Source organism: Lactuca virosa, chromosome 2 (genome assembly GCF_052849685.1).
Source record: "Lactuca virosa cultivar CGN04683 chromosome 2, Lactuca_virosa_CGN04683_v6, whole genome shotgun sequence".
In the NCBI taxonomy this organism is placed as follows: domain Eukaryota; kingdom Viridiplantae; phylum Streptophyta; class Magnoliopsida; order Asterales; family Asteraceae; genus Lactuca; species Lactuca virosa.
In genome coordinates, this window is record NC_136427.1 from 281,094,221 (window position 1) to 281,115,333 (window position 21,113).

Sequence of the window (21,113 nt, forward strand, 5' to 3'; positions counted from 1 at the left end):
GTTTACGATCTCTTCAGGTTCTTCTACATATCTTAATTTATTATCCAGTTTCACCTCGGATAACGGAACTGTTTCATCATATATGCTTAAATATTTACGCAGATAACTCACATGAAACACATCATGAATACCTGCCAAATCTTCACGCAATTCCAAGCGGTATGCTTGCTTACCAATTCTCTGGATGATTTTGAAAGGACCAACAAATCTAGGACTCAATTTTCCTTTCTTCCCAAAATCGCATAATGCCTTTCCATGGGGACACCTTCAGTATTACGAAATCACCCACCTGGAATTCTATGGGTCGTCTCCTCTTTTCTGCATAGGACTTCTGTCGATCCTGGGCCGCTTTCATTCTTTCTCGTACAATTTGAATCTTATCAGTGGTGTCTTGAATAATTTTAGGGCCTCCAAGGATTTTCTGTCCTACATCACGCCAACGTAATGGAGTACGACATTTACGTCCATATAGTGCTTCATATGGTGGCATTTTGATTGAAGTGTGGTAACTGTTATTATATGAAAATTCTACAAGAGGTAAGTACTTATCCCAGTTACCACCGAACTCCAAGACGCATACACGAAGCATATCTTCTACTGTTTGGATTGTTCTCTCCGTCTGACCATATGTCTGGGGATGATAAGTTGTGCTAAGAGCGATCCGAGATCCTAATTCACGTTGAATACTCGCCCAGAAATGAGAAGTAAAGCAAGTATCACGATCGGAAATAATCTTTAGTGGCACGCCATGTCTCACAAATAATTTCATCCAAGTATACTTGTGCATATTTCTCCATTGGAGCTGTTTCACGCATGGCAAGAAAATGTGCACTCTTAGTCAGTCGGTCGACAATTACCCAAATACTATCATTCTGTCTCGCAGTCTTTGGCAATGTGGTAATAAAATCCATGGACAGCTCCTCCCATTTCCACATGGGGACATTAATACCTTCTAGACTCCCGTATGGCTTTTGGTGTTCCGCTTTGACTTGTAAGCATACTAAGCATTCCTGAACGTATCTTCCAATGTCTCTCTTTAATACAGACTACCAATAATCGGCTCGTACATCATAGTACATTTTACTTGTACCAGGATGTATTGACAGTTTAGACTTATGGGCTTCATCTAAAATCTTTTGTCTTAATCCACCAATCTTTGGAATCCATAGCCGATTCTTAAATATTTTCAGTCCACGTGGATCATCAAGTAAGATATCAGCATAATGTACCATCCCTTCCTTCTTCACATTTTCTGGCTTTAAGGCTTCTACTTGCCATTTTTCTAGTTCATCAAGAATAGTGAATTTTACGGTAGTGTGGGTAATAACATAACATATACAATTATGATAAACCTTCCTGCTAAGAGCATCGACAACTACATTGGCCTTTCCAGGATGATACATGATTTCACATTCATAGTCTTTGATCAGCTCCATGGCTCGCTGTTGTCTCATATTCAAAGTTTGCTGATTGAATATATACTTGAGACTTTTGTGGTCGGTAAAAAATTGGCATTTTGTACCAAAAAGATAATGCCTCCAAAGTTTTAGGGAAAATACTACTGCAGCGAGTTCGAGGTCATGGATTGGATAATTCTTTTCATACTCTTTCAGTTGTCTTGAGGCATAGGCTATTACTTTACCACGCTGCATCAATACATAATCGAGTCCAAATCTTGAAGCATCGCTATACACAGAAAAATCATTATCACCTTCTGGGAGTGATAAGATCGGAGCATGAGTCAAAAGATCTTTTAGCATTGAGAAAGCTTTTTCTTGGGCTTCACCCCATTCGAACTTTACTTCCTTTTGTGTAAGACTTGTGAGAGGTACATCTATGCATGAAAAATCTTTAATGAATCTCCGGTAATACCCCGCGAGACCCAAGAAACTGCGAATTTCAGAAGCATTACGGGGCGCTTCCCAATTATGAATGGCTTCAATTTTGGTAGGATCTACTGATATACCGTCACCAGAAATCACATGGACGAGAAATTGAATTTGGCGAAGCCAAAATTCACATTTTGAGAATTTAGCATATAGGTTCTCTTTTCGAAGAAGTTCTAATATTTCACGAATATGAATGGCATGATCAACTTCAGACTTGGAATAGATTAGAATATCATCAATGAATACGATGACAGATTTATCGAGCATTGGACGGCATACCCGATTCATCATATCCATGAACATAGCAGGAGCATTTGTCAAACCGAATGGCATGACAAGGAATTCGAAATGACCATAACGAGTACGGAAATCAGTCTTTGGTACATCCTGCTCATGTACTTTCAACTGATGATAGCCATACCTCAAATCAATCTTTGAGAAATAGCTAACACCTTGAAGTTGATTAAACAAATCATCAATGCGAGGTAGTGGGTACTTGTTCTTGATAGTTACCTTATTTAGCTCATGGTAATCAATACACATTCGCATCGAACCGTCCTTCTTCTTGACAAACAATACTAGAGCACCCCAAGGATATGTACTTGGTCGAATAAAGCCTTTGTCAAGTAAATCCTGCAGTTGGATCATCATTTCCTTCATCTCAGCTGGTGCAAGACAATAATGAGTCTTTGCAATTGGAGCAGCACTAGGTACAAGATCAATTTGGAATTCTACTTGCCTGTCCAGAGGAAGTCCATGTAAATCATCAGGGAAAACATCAGGATATTCATTAATAGCAGGAACGTCATTTACAGTTTTCTTCCCCTCTTTTGAGATATCAACTGTATAGGCCAGATAAGTAGAACACCCCTTCGATATAAACTTACGAGCTTTTAAGAAAGAGATTATTTTTCAGATTTTAAGTCTTTGTTCACCGTAGACATAAATAGGATTTTCCCCTTCAATAGGAATGCGTACTATCTTCTCATAACACAAGAGTTCTGCGCGGTTCTTTGACAACCAATTCATGTCGAGAATAATATCAAAGTTGGGCAAGGGGATAGGAATCAGGTTAGCAAGAAAATTATAACCTTCAATTTCTATGACACAATCTCTATAGATCTTATCAGCAAGTAATGATATACTTCCTGCTGTGTCTACATGAAACGGTTGAGCGAGTGCATAGCAAGCAATTTGAAAAGAACGCGTAAATTCATGAGACACAAAAGAATCTTAGGCACCAGAATCAAATAAGATGTGAGCACGTCTAGAGTTGACGAGAAATGTACCATTCACAACAGTCGGGTCTTCACGTGCCTCCTCCTTGGTAAGTTGGAATGTACGGCCTTTAGCTTTTGGCACCTCCTCCTTTTTAGTTGGAGTACTCTTTGGTTGTTGAACAGGAGCTTGACTTCTCGCCGGTTGTTGAACAGAAGCTTGACTTCCCGTCATTTGGCTAGTAAGAGTAGGGCAGAAGCGCTTCCTATGGCCAACAACACCACAAGCAAAGCATGTAACATTCTTCATCGAGAAAACAGACTTCATGTGGCCTAATTCTCCACATCCATAACAGACCATTGATCCTTTTTCTAATCTGCATTTGCCCGAATGATTCTTTCCACAATTTCGACACGATGGTGATTGAAGAGAAAAAGATTGGGATCTATCGCGGCCACGAGGGGTATTATGAGATTGCACTTGTTTACTACGATCAGTTCGAATAGATTGAGCTGGTGGAATAGAGGAAACAGGAACAGTTCGATCAATATGTGGATGCTTCGGAACAGAAAGAGTGGCACCACGTATTTCTAAGTCATGCTCACGCTTTTGGGCATACTCAACAGCTTTATCAAATGATAGGACATCCCGATTAGCCACGAAATCGCGGATTTCATACCGTAGTCCATCCAGAAATAACTGAATTTTATCGTCTTCAGTTGGAATATACTTTGCAGCAAATCGTGCTTTTTGATTGAATTGAGTTTCATAATCAATCACAGTCATTCCTCCCTGTTTAAGCTCGAGGAATTCTTTCTCCAATCTTCTCCTCATGTCTCGAGGACAATACTTTCCTAGCAAGCGAGTTTTGAACATTTCACAAGATAAATTCTCTTGGTCATACTCGTTGAGAGCTTCGAATGTTGCTTCCCACCAGGCTAAGGCTTCTCCGATGAGCATTGCAGAAGCATAATTAGCCTTGTCTTCATTAACCACATGAGAGATATGGAATACTTTTTCTGTGTTCTGGATCCATGTAAGAACAACAATGGGATTAAGAACACCTGAAAACTCCGTAGCACCATTACTCTTGAAAGTTTTGAATGAAAGACGTCTCGCCTCCCCTTTTGAAGATTATTCGATGACTTTCTCTTTACCTTTATCACTATCCTTTTTGTGTTCTTCGAGATTCTGCCGAACAACACCAGTAAGTTTATCCACAAGTCGCTCCTCACGAGGGGATACTGGAGTATTTACTTCATCAGGTTTAGGATCTCCACCCACTTCTGGTGTATGGCTACTCACCTATTCAACCATTGTTTTGAAATTTTGAAGTAATATAATATTTTAGAATATTAGGATTTATCATTACCTAATACATTACTTAAGTCTTTCCTATGGTTTGTATCCATATACTTACAATGAATCCATTCATATATTGAACTTCTGACGGTTTAAGTCTAAAACCAACCCGTGATATTTAGTTCACTTAAACTACTGCTCTGATACCATGACTGAAAAAACCCCTTTCTAAACTTTACAATATTACTCCAAACATGCTACATGCATATTCATAAAATATTTTACATATATGGTTTTATTACAAAAGACTGGATACAAACCGACTAACGAGTTTTAACAAAGTTTTATATATATTACATAACTTCCCAGGAATTTATACACTAAATACAAAAACTATAATATTATCTATTCTACATCTTCTACCAGTACATGACTATACTAGATGCTTATGACCTGCAATAGTTTAAACATTGAGAGGGATAAACGGGTGACGCTTAGTGAGTTCAATAACAGTTACAATATAACGTTATGCCATATATATATATATATATATATATATATATATATATATATATATATATATATATATATATATATATATGACAGAAGCAAAGAGGAACAAAGAAAAACAAAGGCATATGTGAATCATGTGACAAGCTTTCCATATCAACAAATGATCTGATTCAAAGTTTTACAATCAATGATATACAACAATTTCAACTTGATATACATCAATAAGACTTCAGCCCAAGTGGCACAGAAAATAAACGATTTCTGAGTTAACATTTTGCTAGAATTTACAGGCTTTCAACCCTATCTAGCATTCTACCAATGCCAAAGTGATGCTTACTCATTCACTTCATGGTCAAAGGCTACATACCAATACCCAAGTGATGCTTAGTCATTCACTTCGTGGTCAAAGGTATAGCTCATTATCATAATAACACGGGAAAGCATATTGCACATATAACACATAACATACAATTGTTCCTATAATTTGAACTCACCATGAAATAACCGGAGGTTAAAATAGTAATTTGGGCAGCACTTCGTTTCTATAATTAACTTTCTTCGATAAAAACCGGGAGCTTTATTGAAAACCGGGTCTTGCGAGGGTTGAGCTTCAAACCGAAAAGATAAATTTCACGGGGTCTTCGGGCACTTCGGGATGTTTTTTAGGTGTTAGGTATGATCCCGAGGCTTCAGGGGATGTAAAATAGCTTGAAAGAAGTCTTAAAGTGAAAAAGTGTGCAAAAATCCAACCAAAACCGGGAGGGTTCGCACCTCCCTTTATATAGGGCGAGGCTTCAGACCGAAGGGGGAAGGGAGGTCACACGGCTCGCATGCGAGGGGCCAGGTGTCGGATCTCGGGCTCGCCACTGAAGCAACACGCGTCAGCATCTGGTTGGATCGCGCTTCGGACTCGAGAAGGATGCGACGCGCGTCAGACACGCGGCGCCTGCGAGGAGTGGGTGACGTGGCCGAACCTTGACCTAGTCCTTGCGAAAATTCTCGGATTTTGTGCCCCAAACTTCAAAAATTCATAACTTTCGCATACGAGCTCCGTTTTCGACGTTGTTTATATGGACGCGTAGGCGAGATTATATTCTACAACTTTCATTTAGACTCCTTTGGCTATATTTGACTTTATTTTAATATTATTATTTTTAACAGACCGGGACAGGAAAATCTGTTAAAAATTCATAACTTTTTCATCCGACGTCCGTTTTCATCTGTCTTTTTACCGTTGTACTACTATTGACGAGACCTTCGATTCTCGTTTAGGTTGTGTCGGCTAAAAATCACTCGATCTTTATTTCGAGTTTTTAGATATATACTGCTATACCGAAACTTAGAAAAATCATAACTTCCTCATACGAAGTCATATTTTGACGTTCTTTTTATGAAAATTCTCGGTTTAACGAATACTACGACTTTCATTTAGATCACTAAAGCTAAAAAGTAGTTTATTGAAAATTCATTATTTATGCTAAATAGTGTTTTGCCGGTTTTGTCGCGGATCTTCGATTGTTCATAACTTCTTCGCTATAACTCGGATTTCGATGAGGTTTTTGCCTAAATGTTTCTAACGAGATAATCTACAACTTTCAATAACATTATTTTCATTTATTTCCAACTTTATATTTTCGTTAATTTCAATAGTTGACTTTTGATTGGAATATCATAAGACTTCCAATACTTCTCGAATGATTCTAAACATAGTTTTACTTCAAGTCTTATAAAACTATCTTGTTAGAACTCAATGCTCAAAACCATATTTAATAATATTCATTTTTAGACTAACAAAACACAATAATTATACATGATTATAAACGTGTATGTTACACTTGTGGTGTCTTCGGGGTTGACACGTTGATGGGCGTTGGGCGAGTTGTAAATATGTTGGTTGGATAAGGGGATTAACAAGGATTGAGGGAAATATCAGTCAGGTATCATAAGGTCTCGGCAGATTGTATGCAACAATTCCAGTTGTTCACAAGCGGTTGTTAGATTTATGATTCTCAAGTTGGAAATTCCTTATGCCGTCGTAAGTCGTGAAATTTTTGGTGATTGGATCGAGTAGGTGTCCTGGTGGGAGTGCACTGGAGTCGGTAAGGGTTGGATGTATCGCAAAAGTTCATGGTTGGATCGTAGTTTCTCGTCAAGTAGTGGTCGGTAATGACATAACTCAGAGTCAAGAGTATTAAAATTTTGGGTTCTTCATATGGTTTGGTTTTGGGATAAGTTCACAGTCAGTATGTTTCGAGGATCATTCTTCATGGTTCAGGTAATGCCCCAGTTAGGGACTGGGGGTGGATTCAAATGGATGGTACTACCATTGTGGAAGTTGGGCAAGCGAGGAGGTTTCAGGATCCTAGTACCAGTGTCAGTGTTTTGGTCAGTATTAGTGTTTCGGGCAGTGTCAGTGTTTTGGGCAATATCAGTGTTTCAGGCAGTGTCGGTGTTTCGGGCAGTGTCAGTGTTTCGAGCAGTATTAGTGGCGTGGGATTGCACGTGTGTGTATGTGGAGTATATAAGAGTTTGGGAAATGATAAGTCACTCGCAACAGGATTAACTAATCTTAGAGTAATTGGTTTGGCCTTGTTGCACAACTCTCGTCTGAGTCTAACCGATGCAGGGATGAATCTTCTACTCGAAGGATTATCTGAGCCTTCTGCCGAGTATAAGTGTTATGTCGCTATATATGGTCATTGACTTTGTTCCCTTTGAATCAACAATGTGATCAGGGGTCGGAAGCATTTTGGTTGGTACGAGACTCTATGAGGTTGGCCTGGTGACAGTTCGGTGGGGGAAGGTCTGACAGGGAGTCAGACCATTGAGACTTTAGGTTTTGGATTTCAGGTGAGGTAAGATTGGTTTTATTCAAAATATTGAGGATTCGTTCTTCATCCGGCTTGGAGAACTATTCTAAAAATGGTTTCAGTAGATCTGGATAGACAATGGTATAATCAGAGTTGGAAGCGTTATGTTTGGTCTGTTATTCGTTGAGAGTTTGGCATGGATTTGTTTTAGTGTGGGCGGTCTGTTGGGGAGTCATACCATTATAGATTTCAGGTCTCAGAAGGGTAGAAGTGGTTTGCATGGGCTGAAGTTTTGATTATTATCCCCGGGATAGAAGCTTCGAATTGGGTTTCGGTTGCCTTGGGAAGATTATTTTGTGCGCAGAATTTTCCTTTATGGTCGCCAGATCGGTTGTTTGATATGAGTGTCATCAAAGAGCGATTTCAAGGACGAAATCTAATTTAAGTGGGGGAGAGTTGTAACACCCGGAATCTAGAAGGTTAACTGTGGAATTATGCCAAATTCAAGTTGAACTCGGCGAGTTGGAGGAGCCAACTCGGCGAGTTAAAGATGAAGAATCATGGGTTTTAGTTGGTCTACTCGACGAGTTGAGGAGCCTCAACTCGGTGAGTAGAAGTTAGCTTGACCGCGAAGTTTAATGAGGCAACTCGACGAGTTGAGGAGCCTCAACTCAACGAGTTGGCCACTCAGAAGGAAACCCTAAATTTTAGGGTCTTGCACCCTATTTAAAGGCCTTAAGTCTTTCTTTTGGCCTCCTTATGAGCCTCATTGTCCTCCTGAAACCTTAAATCGAGTTGTGAGCCTCTTGTTGGGAATCTTGCGGTTTTGAATTGGTTTTTGGGTGCTTTTGGTGCTTGGTGAAGGTTTGGAAGAGCTTGAAGTTGTTTAGCTTGGAGGGAAACTTTGGGATCCACAATGTATCAAACTTTTGGCAACCATTTGAGGTAAAAAGTCTGGAACTTGGTGATTAATAGCTTAGATCTTCTCATTTGGGTTTTATTGTGATTTTTGGCCTCCTTTTTGAGTTCATGGATAAGATTGGTGGTGTAAAGGTTCGTCCTTTCAGATCTGAGATTGTTTTGCTACCCTTGAGCTTAAAGGTGCAAGCTTTAGGAGGATCTTGATGACATGCATGCATTTAGTCGAGTGTTAAGTTCATTTGAAGCTTAAGAGCTTTACCTAGGCATGCATGGACGTAAAGTTAGCAACTTTATGTGATTTTCCAGCCCAAGGAAGTCAGATCTATGCTTTGTGGCCATGCCTTTATGGTTTAGGTGCTTAAGGAATTAAGTTGTTGGACTTTGAGCGAACTCGGCGAGTTTATGGATAAACTCGACGAGTTGGCTCGGTTTCCCCGATATTTTCAGATGGATAGAGGAACTCGACGAGTTGATGGGTAAACTCGACGAGTTGACTTGGGTTTTCCTGATCTGTGTAGATTGATGGAGACACTCGAAGATTTGAAGGACAACTCGGTGAGTTAAGTCAACTTGGACCGTTGACTTTGACTTTTGACTAATGTCTTTGGCCAGGTTTGTCCCAAGGGGTGTTTGTGGTAATCTAATTTGTTTTTAAGGAAAATATAGGCTTAAGATAAGATTTGTATGGGGTTGGGCCCAATTTGGAAAATTGTGCCATTAGTGGGCCTTTGTGGATCTTTTGGTTTTGGGCCTCAATTTTGGTATATGTTGGGTCAGGGGTAAAATGGTCATTTTACCCCAAGTTTGGATTACAATATATGGCATGGAACCCAATTGCTAATTGGGTGTGTTGTTGGTATTGATAGCTCAAGAAGTCAGCAGGGTAATAACTAAGGATTTCTTTCGGGGAGCTTTTTGCATTCGAGGTGAGTCTTCCTCACTTTGCTTATGGGTCGAAGGCACCAATGCCGACCCTTTTTGGATTGTTATCTTGGTTTATCGTATGAGTGTATGTTGTAGTGATCTGTTAGATCGGCATCCTGGTAGATAGGATGTTTTTATGTTGTAATGATCTGTTAGATCTATATCATGGTAGATAGGATGATGCTATGCTTAGTGATCTGTAAGATCTGCCTGTTTGTCTGTTGGCTGGTTATATGTTTATTGTTATGTATATGTCGACATGTGTGTGTGCGGTTGGGTTGAGGTGGTCCTGCTTTGTGCTGAAGGTCAATAGATCCAGGGCGGTCCGAATAGACTGAAGGCCCTGCGAGGCAGTCCAGTCAGGCCGAAGGCCCGGCGAGCGGTCTGGATACGTTGTAGGCCCTGCGAGGCGGTCCAGTCATGCCGAAGGCTCGGGAGAGGTTTAGACCGGCTATAGGCCCGGTGAGGCGGTCAATACATGATGAAAGCTTTGTATGCATGTTATTATTTGTATATGTTATATGTTTGGGTGTTGGTACTTTGGGGGAACTCACTAAGCTTTGGGCTTACAGTTTTGGTTTATGGTTTTAGGTACTTCGGTGAATCGTGGCAAGGTGAAGGCGTGACCGTACACATCCTCGCGTTTTGGACTTATGATTTCTGGGAAACTCTGATAGTGTGAACGTTTTGAAAACTATGTTGAAAGAGATTCTGGTTTTTCTATAATAATATTTTGGGAATAACGTTCTTTGTAAACACTTCTATAGAAAAAGGGTTGTTTTATAAAGTTTAAATTTTATGAAATTTTCAGGATGTTACATTTCATCATCCTAAGTTTTCCTTGGGGTCGCATTAACTTAATCATGTAAGTACAAGGAGGTTGTGGGTTATCCAAATGGGTTCACGATCAACAAGATACAAAAGACTCAAATGAGTTTATAGGGCAGAGATAGATGATGACATTGATGCAGATGCTTGTTGTTTTATTGGTAGTTGTATTGTTCATGTTTGTTTCAGTAGTGTACAAGATTTCGTGGAATTTGGTTGTTTTGACAGTGGTCACACCTCCGGCCAACGGCGGAAACGTCAGACTGTGCGACATTATGTTGATGGATCACAAATATTGAACATACATTGAACAATACAATACAATATATAACATAAATATCACTTGCATTATGGATTAACGTTACATCAGAATATTTTTTATAGTGTTGGGAGTTTAAATAGAAATGATGCCTTTATCATTAGGCATAACAATACACGATAAGAATAATAAGCTTACAGTGGTTCCATCGATCAACAATTGCTTCAGGGAGAGGAAGCTTTCATCTCTTGATTTTGTAGGAATACATGTGGTTTTTAAAACTTCAACATAATGTTGGCGAGCTCACATGTTTAAAATAACTTGAAAATACTTTTTATATATAACTATATTTAGCTATGTAAGTATTATTAATTTCGATGTTGAGGTACCTTTAATTTATAAGTAGTATTCTACTATTTACATGTACTATAACTTTCAGACTTCATATGTTGTTTGTAGTATAAATAATGTATATGTACTACTGATTCTTTTAGGCTTTCCCCTATTAACTGTTGTAATCATTATGTTTATTACTTATCTCTTTGAAGGTGTTTCCCCTTTCAAAGGATCGTAATATATATGATATATACTACTATTTTTCTTGGGTGTTTCCCCTATTAATTGTTCGTAATATAATTAACATATAATTGTACATACTATTTATCCTCTTTAAATCTCCTGGAGAACGTTACAAAGAATTCTTATAATCGAGCTATTGGCTAGGAATTTGCCCCGCACGACACTTCGTCGTAAAAATTAGACAGTTATCCATGTTGTGACTTGACTGTCATGGTTGTATCTAGCAACCGCAGGTGGGGGTGTTAACCCCGTATATATCTATACATAACTCGCTTTCTCACTTAAGATTAATGATTATAGGTCGGTTTTTTAGCTAAAAACTAATTAGCTAAGATAAGTGGATCGATCTCATTTAACACTTGTTTTGTTTAGCTTTAAAGTATAAAAGAATTCCAATGTTGCGTTGTATCATTATAATTAATTATAATTAAAATTAAAATAGTTATTTTAGCAAAACCAAACAAGTTAAGTAACGACGTATCATATAACTGTTATCTATTTGAAACGAATAGAATGACGACTTAATATAAATGCTAATCTTTTGAAATGACCAGAGGAACGACATAGTATATAGATTTTATCCATTTGAAATGGGCAGAGTAACGGCTTAATAAATGAATATTACCCAATTAAAACGGACAGAGTAACGACATAATATACAAATTTTATCTATTTGAAATGGGCAGGGTAACGACTTAATATATGAATGTTACCCAATTAAAGCGGACAGAATAACAGCATAATATATGGATATTATCCAATAGAGAGGGGCAAAGTAACGACTCAATATATGAATATCATCATTTTAAACTGACAAAATAATGGCCATGTATAATATTGTCGATAAAAATTAGACAAAGTAACAATAGGGTATAAATATATTTTTAAAATAATAATATTTATAATGCAACGATAATAACGATAAATAATGATTTATAAATTAACATGTATTCTCCTCCTTAAATTGAGAAAAAAAAATTGAAAACGAGGTCGTGAACTCACCATTGTAGCGTGCTTTAAACGATACTGATTCTTGCTGAAAAGTAGTCAGAGGTTCGAGATTTATCGGGATCGAGAAAGGAAGTTCCAAAGAAAACAATAATAAAAATAGAAAAGAAAAATAAATAAAAAAGGTAGGAGGAATCACATTTGACGGAATGTGATTTGAGCGATTTTGAAATTATGGGCGCTGCTATTTATAGGCGGCCAAATTGAAAGTGCGCAACGGCTAAGACAAAAGCATTTCGCGCTTTGGCGCAATTGTAACATCCCAACTCACTAATAAAAATTTATCATTTTTAAACTATCAAATTCATACAATATTTATTCCAAAATTAATCATAGTAAAATGTATCAAAGTCATCAGCGTAAAATAACAATCATCAGTGCGAAAAATTATCAAGGGATGTTGTGCAGTCAAGTCAGACTCTTCCCTTTGGAATTGAAAGTACCTGAAAATGTTTAAACCACAAAACCATAAGCACAAAGTTTAATAAGTTTCCCAAAATATAACATACCATACATATAAGTGGGCCCATCCCTACATACGTGGACACTATGATCCAACCAGTCTTACAATCACTCCAAGATTACAGCCCATCCGTAACCTTTATACTATGGTCCAACCATGGTCTTCCATGCAACTCATAAATACAAACAATTGTTGTGATCCAACCACAATCTTTCATACAAATGATGTGATCCAACCATAGTCTTTCATACATGTCACTATACTCGGTTACAAATAGGCGCACTAGCGCACACCTAAATGCTCATAAGAGCTACAAGCAAAAATTCCTAGACCCTCACCCTAGGAATCTCCTCGACACACTCCTGTACTACTAGTTGTCTCTTCCAATTCTGTTGGTCACCTTGTATATGCTATTCATACATGATACAATATTGAATAGACGGTCAAATGAATAACCCTACCCTAAGTCTACAACCAAACAAGGAATAGGAAATAAGGATAAATCAAACATTCTAGGGCTATACAATCCTAACCATGTAAAACTATTGTGTATACATTTAGCAATTAATAACATCAATTAAATTCCAAGCAAAACATAACAACCAACCCCTAGGCTACAATGCATCACATATGTCACACAATTCTAACATGCAATTCCTAAAGGGATCCTTATCTATATAATATCATACAGTTCTAACTATTCATATATCAATAGACATAAATAACAAGTATGCATATTGTAACATCCCAAAAATCAAGGTAAAATTTTCATTTTTCCAAAACCAATCAAAACCATAAATATTTACAAAACATAGTTTCCAAAAGGTCAAAATCATAAATCAGAGTATACTAAGAATAAATCTCATAAAATCGGGAGGATATGCACAATCTAGCTTTTGCCTTGCCCCGATCATCAGAAGTACCTGAAACATAAAACTTAAACTGTAAGCCAAAGCTTAGTGAGTTTCCCCCCCAAAGTACCACACACAACCAAACAAATATGCATATTGCATGTTGGGTCCACAACTTCCCGGTTGGATTGCCATACATGTTACATATTGGGTCCACAACCTCTCGGTTGGATTGCTACTCTGGCCCACAATCTCCCGATTGGATTGCCTCGGGTTTGTTGGCTTACAACACAAAGCAATACAACCTCAACCCAACCACACTATGTCGACATATGCAACATATAAACATATAACCAACAAATAGATAATCATACAAATCTAGCAGATCAATATAACATAGCAACATCCCATATACCAGAATACATAACCTAGTGGATCGGCATTGGTGCCTTCGACCCACAAGTACAATAAGGAAAACTCACCTCACAATCTAAAAAGATAGCAGAAAAGAACGTTGCTCCAAAAGTCAACTCTACAGGTCACCTATACAACAAACATTGACCTAAACTCAAACTACAACTCAAAATACCCAAAATACCCCAATGTCAAACTTGGTCAAAATCATGGTCAAAGGTCAAAAGTCAAAAGTCAACGAGTCAACTCAGACTGATTATGCTCGGCGTACTCAGCCACTATGCTCAGCGTAGTTCACCCTTGGTCCGGTTATGGAGTCCCGACCAGGTACACGCAATATACCATCAGGTACGCCTAGCATACTCGGTTGCCATCTTTTCTTTCTATTAAGTGCTTAATCTATTAAGACACTGCGTCCAAAACTCAGATCTAGTTCCAAATAATGTTATAATTCATAAAGTTTCAAACTTTATGACTTTCCAAGGTTAGAAAGGGTCCAACAACTAAAACCTAACTCAATACACAAACCAAAACCTCATATCTCATGCATGAAGAAAGGAAAGGGACCAAGATCACATTTTTATGGTCCTAAGCACCTAAAAGCGTCTAGAAGGACAACCCTGATGGGTTAGAGTAAGCCATACTCATGAACACCAAGCTTATGGGACCAAAATGAACACAAGATCCAAGCTAACAAGATCTAAGCAAATACTCATCAAGTTTCAGAATTTATACCTCCAAATGATGCTTGAGGGTGAAACACTTCTAGATCCAAAGTTCCTTAAGCTTCCAAGATGGTTTCCTTTCATTCTCCTTCCTTCATAGACACAACAAATGCACTCTTAAGCTCACAAGGGCTCACACAAGGAATTAAGGTTTGTTAGGGACAAAAAGGGGGATGGAGGCTGATGAATGAAAGGGTCTCAACGAGATAATGATGCTTAAATATGGTTCAAACCCGAAAAATTAGGGTTTAGGTTTTTTTCCACGTACATACAGCGTACGCACAAATCATACATTTCTTAGTCATGGAGCCATGGGACCATTTTTGCAATCACATTTCATACTTAGGGTAAAAAATTTAAATTACCTGAATAATTAATGTTACAAATATTTTGGGAACCACTTCCTAATAGGGCTCCAACTGACTGTACACATCGCATTTTCTTGTTAAAATCAAAAGTCAAGTCAGAGATCCATGTTCACGATTCTAGGCCAACAATCAAACACGAACAAGATAAGAGACCGAGTCTATGTCTCTAACCCAACTATTTTCTTAAAAATTCTTTTTCGAAAATATTTTGTGAAAATTCTTGGATCATAGTTTGAGTTTGGATTCACACAAGTGCTCCTCCAAATCCCTCAAAACATGTCTCTGATGCCAACCTGTAACGTCCAATTTTCAACCAAGGTTTTTATTTTTAAATTAAGTTAAAACGTCATTTCTTAAAAACATCCAATTTTCAACCAAGTTTTTTATTTTTAAATTAAGTTAAAACGTCATTTCTTAAAAACCCAAGTTAAGAAAACTCATTTATTCAAATACAATTATATTAAAAGTAAGAATGATATATTAAATGCATAACTCCAATGTTGTTGATGAGTGTGTACAGTCACACCTGCGCCTTCCCAAGATCATCGATAGTACTTGAAAAACATTTACAAGAATACACACATCAACCTTCAATCCACGACTGACCCGTCTCCTACGCCTACAACATAAAATTGGTCCACACCTGGCCTACAACACACCGTTGTGCTGCCAGGGTATCTTGGCCTACCACACAAAGCAAGACCATCTCAATCCACCACAAGATATGTCGACATATATAACCAAACAAAAAATCAAATAAGAGCATCAACACATGCAACTGTCTACACTAGTCTACGTCTAACAATACACTACCGCATACATGGTCTCATACAGTACACTATGCCACAATCGGCATATCACCAAATGGGTGCATAGATGTATATAATCAGAGGTAAGATAGACAGTTGAACATGTGATCCCACTCTAAAACCTCAACCAAATAAGGAACATGCAAGAAAGCCTAGATCAAGAGTTCTCAGGCTATCCTACATGACTACACACAACCCCTAGGGCACACCATTGGATAATCACCGACCTACTGGTATCCTAACATATCATTAACCCTTATATCCTACCATGTAAGGATATACATCGAAGGACATAGTCTAGTGGGGAAACTCACCTGAATCAAAGACTCGAAGAAGCACAACAACACTCTCAACTCCTCGTACTGATCGAACCTGCAGACCGACTAATCACTAAACAAAGATCAACCCATAATCAATTATCCAAGTCCTTCAAGTTTGACCCACGGTCAAATTGGTCAAAAGTTAACAGTCAACGGTCAACAAAAGTCAACAGTTAACGATCAACAAAATTCAACGGCCAGCAAGTCGACAACCACCCCATCGTGGCTAAGCATAGGCCACGTTGTGTCCTTCTTACGACAAAACAGTCGTAAGAAACCCTTCCGCCACGACGTGGTGAGCGTACCACCACGTCGTGGTATCTGCTCTAGACCTCTTAATGGATTAAGCCCTTAATCCATTAAGCCTCATACTCATCCTTTCCAAAAGGCTTCCCCTACACGCATAAGGCCATAACCATCATAAAAACCCTTGCTTTATGGACATGCACACCCAATGCATGTCATACACCAAAGTTAGGCCAAACTAAGAACAAAGACGTCAAAACCTCATGCATGGAACCAAAAATTTATAAAACCTCAGATCTGGAACATATAGACACAAAGAGACCCAAATGATCCATAAAGTTGCCAAATTTATCGAATCCATCCACTCAAATCAACACAAATAAGAAGAAATGTGCTTCAAAGACTAGATCTAGAAGAGATGATCAAAAACGTAGGAATTTATGGACTTACAAAGGTCTAATCTATGCACAAGAACGTGGTGAAGAGCTTTGCTTGTTGAATCCTTGAACTTGGAGCTCCTATCTTCCTTCTTTAAGGTCACAAACCACCTCAATAAGCTTCAAGATGAACACAAGGGGACTAGGGGTTGTTTCTAGACTTAAGAGGGTGATGGACATTGAAGGTGAGTAAACCCTAGCCATCAAATCCTTTAAATAAGGCTCTAAGTCTGAAATTAGGGTTTTGCACTCGAGGCGTCAGCACGTCATGGCCATAGCCTTGCTATGTCGTGGTGCATAAAAAATGCGTGTTTCATATAGCCTTGCCACGTCATGGTCGCCACTAAATTCCACATTTCGAAAGTATAAAAAGATCAAGTCTCAAAAGAAATATTCATTGGGTGTTACATAAAACTTATGGTTATACCTTTTTAATGTATTTAGAATAATCCACAACTTGTTTTATATGTATTTCAAATGTTTGAATTTGTTTTTACGTGTATTTTCAATATTTGAACTTGTGTGTTTACAGAAAATAAAGAAAAACTTGAATATTATGAAAACTAGGTTAACCCAAAGTACGAACCAAAAACCAATTGTCATACCGATTCAATTAAAAATCAAGTTTTAAAACGTTAGTCATAACCCATAAAATTCCACCTGAGATTTAACGGGCTGTTTTATATTTTAAATTTTTTTAAAACTGTCTACATATTCCACACTCCATCGTGTAAATTTGTTTTTTTTTTTTTTTTTAATTTGATATTAATATTTTTTTATATGATTAAAACATCTTTTTAAATATTTTATGATTTTAAAATACAAATAAAAGAACCTTTGCATTTGACTTTAAATCTTACACGGTGGAGTGTGGAGTGTAATATTGGAGACAGTTTTGGAGGTAATAAAAGCAAGCTATTGAAAGAAGCTGTGCAGATCATTCCCAGCTGCCACCCATAAGCCCTCTTTAATCCTAATCTCTTATCTACATGTGGGTGTGTTACTCCCTACCCCCCACCCCTACCCCACCCCACCCCACCCCACCCCACCCCACAAAAACCTCTGCAACTTGTAACCAGGTATATGTTTTCTGCCACCTAAAACTTCTCTTTTAGTGTCTCTCCTTTCTCCTCCCTCGACAATGTCCGAAAGGTATTCCCAATCTTGGCTTCCTCCTTTGTATAATTATTAATCTTCACTTGTTATGAACGCCACAAACAATGATCCATTCAAAAAAATTCATTCTGTATAGCTTTTTATGTTCTCTTCATCTCCAATTTGTGATTTGTTCTTCAAATACTCGTCATGTCGACAGTTTCTTGATTAGTTGTGGGGAAGCTAAACCAGTTGAACTGGAAGACGGTAGGGTTTTTGAATCTGATTTAGGGAATAATACCCATGTCAATATTTCACCAATTTCTCACACCATTGTTTCTAATTCCGATATGGGTGTCCCCAAAATCCTGTCTTCTGCTAGGGTTTTCACTAGCAGTTCAATCTATACATTTAATACCCAGAAAATTGGTAGGCATTGGCTAAGATTGCACTTCTACCCTGTCGAGAACACCGAGTTTGACCTAAATTCCGCTGTTTTTTCTGTGGAAGCAAATGGGATCACATTGATTCATGAATTTTCATTCTTTAGAGGAAATCACAGTTTCCCTCTTTTTAAAGAATATCTTATTCAAATTACTAGCTCAAATTCAGGAAAATTGGTTCTGGGATTGTTGCCTTGGGATAACTCCATTGCTTTCATCAACGGAATCGAGATCCTTTCTGTTCCAAATAAGCAATTTAGCTCGAAAGTGATTCCGATTCCATTAGCGTTTGCTCAGGAGCTCCCAACTCATGTCGGTTTTGAGACAATTTATAGGCTTAACATGGGTGGTCCCAATTTGTCACCCAAGAACGATTCTTTATGGAGGAAATGGGAATCAGATACACCTTTTCTCATCAATCCAGCCGCTGTTCGTAACGTTTCCATAAACCCTAGTTTGATTCAATACCACAATGGGGTTTCACACGAAATCGCTCCAAATTTTGTTTACGCCACTGCTCAAGAAATGGCGGATGCCAGAGTTAATAACCAGAGGTTCAATATCTCATGGCTATTTCAAGTCGAAGAAGGGTTTGGTTACTTCATAAGGTTTCATTTCTGTGATATCGTCGGGTCAAAATTACACGATTTGGTGTTCAATGTTTACATAAACAATCAATCCGCCATTGAATCTTTTGATGTTTCACGTCAAGCAAAAGGTCTATCTTCTGCATATTTCATTGATTTTTTCACCAATTTATCAATCGGATCCGATAAAATCTTAGTTCAAATTGGTCCTTCTCATTTAGAAGGCTATCTCCCAACCGCCCTTTTGAACGGATTAGAGATCATGAAAATGAGCAATCCGAGTGATAGTCTAGATGGAAGACTCGCTGATTATCTTGAATCAAACGACATTGACAAAAGCAAGAAAACGCGGATGATGATTGTGATCTATTCATGCTTAGGTGGCGGTTTTCTTCTCCTTCTACTTCTATTAACATCATTCGTGTTTCTCTTATGTATTCGCCACAAAAAGAAGCTGAAAAAGAAGGATTCAGTAACATGGTCGCCTCTACCAACATACGTTGGCAATTCAGGAACAAAATTCTCATCAAACACCTTCGGTTCCACCACAGCTTCACATAGTTTAGGTCAAATGATATCATTCTCAGAAGTCCGAGAAGCCACAAAGAATTTTGATAAGAAGTTGTTGTTAGGATCCGGTGGATTCGGGAAAGTCTACAAAGGGGTTCTTGAAAACGGGTTGGTGGTTGCGGTCAAACGGGGCAACCCGCGGTCTCAACAAGGTTTAATCGAATTCAAGACCGAAATCGAGATGCTATCGAAGCTTCGACACCGACATTTGGTATCCTTAATTGGATACTGTGAAGAATTGAATGAAATGATTCTTGTTTACGAGTTTATGGCGGGTGGGCCCCTTAGAAGACATTTATACGGGTCAAACCTCCCTCCTTTGACTTGGAAACAACGGGTTGAAATATGTGTTGGTGCTGCAAAAGGGTTGCATTATCTTCATACGGGTGTAGCAGAAACGATCATACACCGGGATGTGAAAACAACCAACATTTTGTTGGATGAGAATCTTGAAGCTAAAGTTGCTGATTTTGGATTGTCTAAATTTGGGCCGAGTTTGAATCAAACGCATGTTAGTACAGCTGTGAAGGGTAGTTTCGGGTATTTGGATCCGGAATATTTTCGGAGGCAACAATTAACGGAAAAATCGGATGTTTATTCGTTTGGGGTGGTGATGTTGGAGGTTTTATGTGCAAGGCCAGCTATAAACCCTACTTTACCAAGAGAACAAGTGAACATAGCAGAATGGGGTATGAACTGGCAAAAGAGAGGTGAATTGGAGAAGATTATGGATGAAAATTTAATGGGTAGTGTCAATCTTGAATCTTTAAGGAAGTTTGGTGAAACTGCTCAGAAATGTTTGAGTGAAAATGGGAATGAAAGGCCATCAATGGGGGATGTGTTGTGGAATTTGGAGTATGCTCTTCAGTTGCAGGAGGTTTGTAATGAAAGTGGTGGTGGTGATGGAATTTCCGACATTCCGGATCGGATTCCCGATGTTGAAAGAGTTGAGGAAATCGATGTCAGTGATCTGGAATCGAATGGCACCATGAGGGATTAAGCTTTTGGTTTAAACTTTGATGTGAAGGTGATGATGGTGCAAGTATTATACGCTTGATTGGTTATTATGTGTTATATAACGGTTTTGTATGTTGAGTTGTTATTCATATATAGTTAAAACTCATAAATTCTTTTCTTTTATGAGTCGAATATAGATAGATTACTTTAATTCAATCTGTGTGTTATCGGTTATATTTGATAATAATAAATGGAGATATCATTGCAATAAAGGGATAATCCAGGATGAATTTGTCAGTCATGATTGAACATTAATCGAGGACAAAGAACACTTATTTGATGGGAATGACAGATTTGTTGGTGTTTTGATGATATCTATAATCCTATCTCACCTGTACTCCAATGGACAGAAAAATAACACATACATTGGTTGTTTTGTTTATATAAAAGTGGAGAAGGTGAGTGGTGTGGACTGTGGCGTGGCATTATGGTTAAGCCTTATTAGTAGCAACAGCAATGCCATTATGCTTTTTAAAACGTGTTAACAAAAATGCAATAGTTTCACGCTTTGATATAC

At 38.1% G+C, this 21,113-nt stretch overlaps 1 pseudogene; it reads left to right on the forward strand.

The window, feature by feature from the left end:
* Positions 1 to 17,957: 17,957 nt before the first annotated feature.
* LOC145161216 (receptor-like protein kinase THESEUS 1 pseudogene) lies at positions 17,958 to 20,808 on the forward strand (annotated as a pseudogene).
* The last annotated feature ends 305 nt before the right edge of the window (positions 20,809 to 21,113 follow it).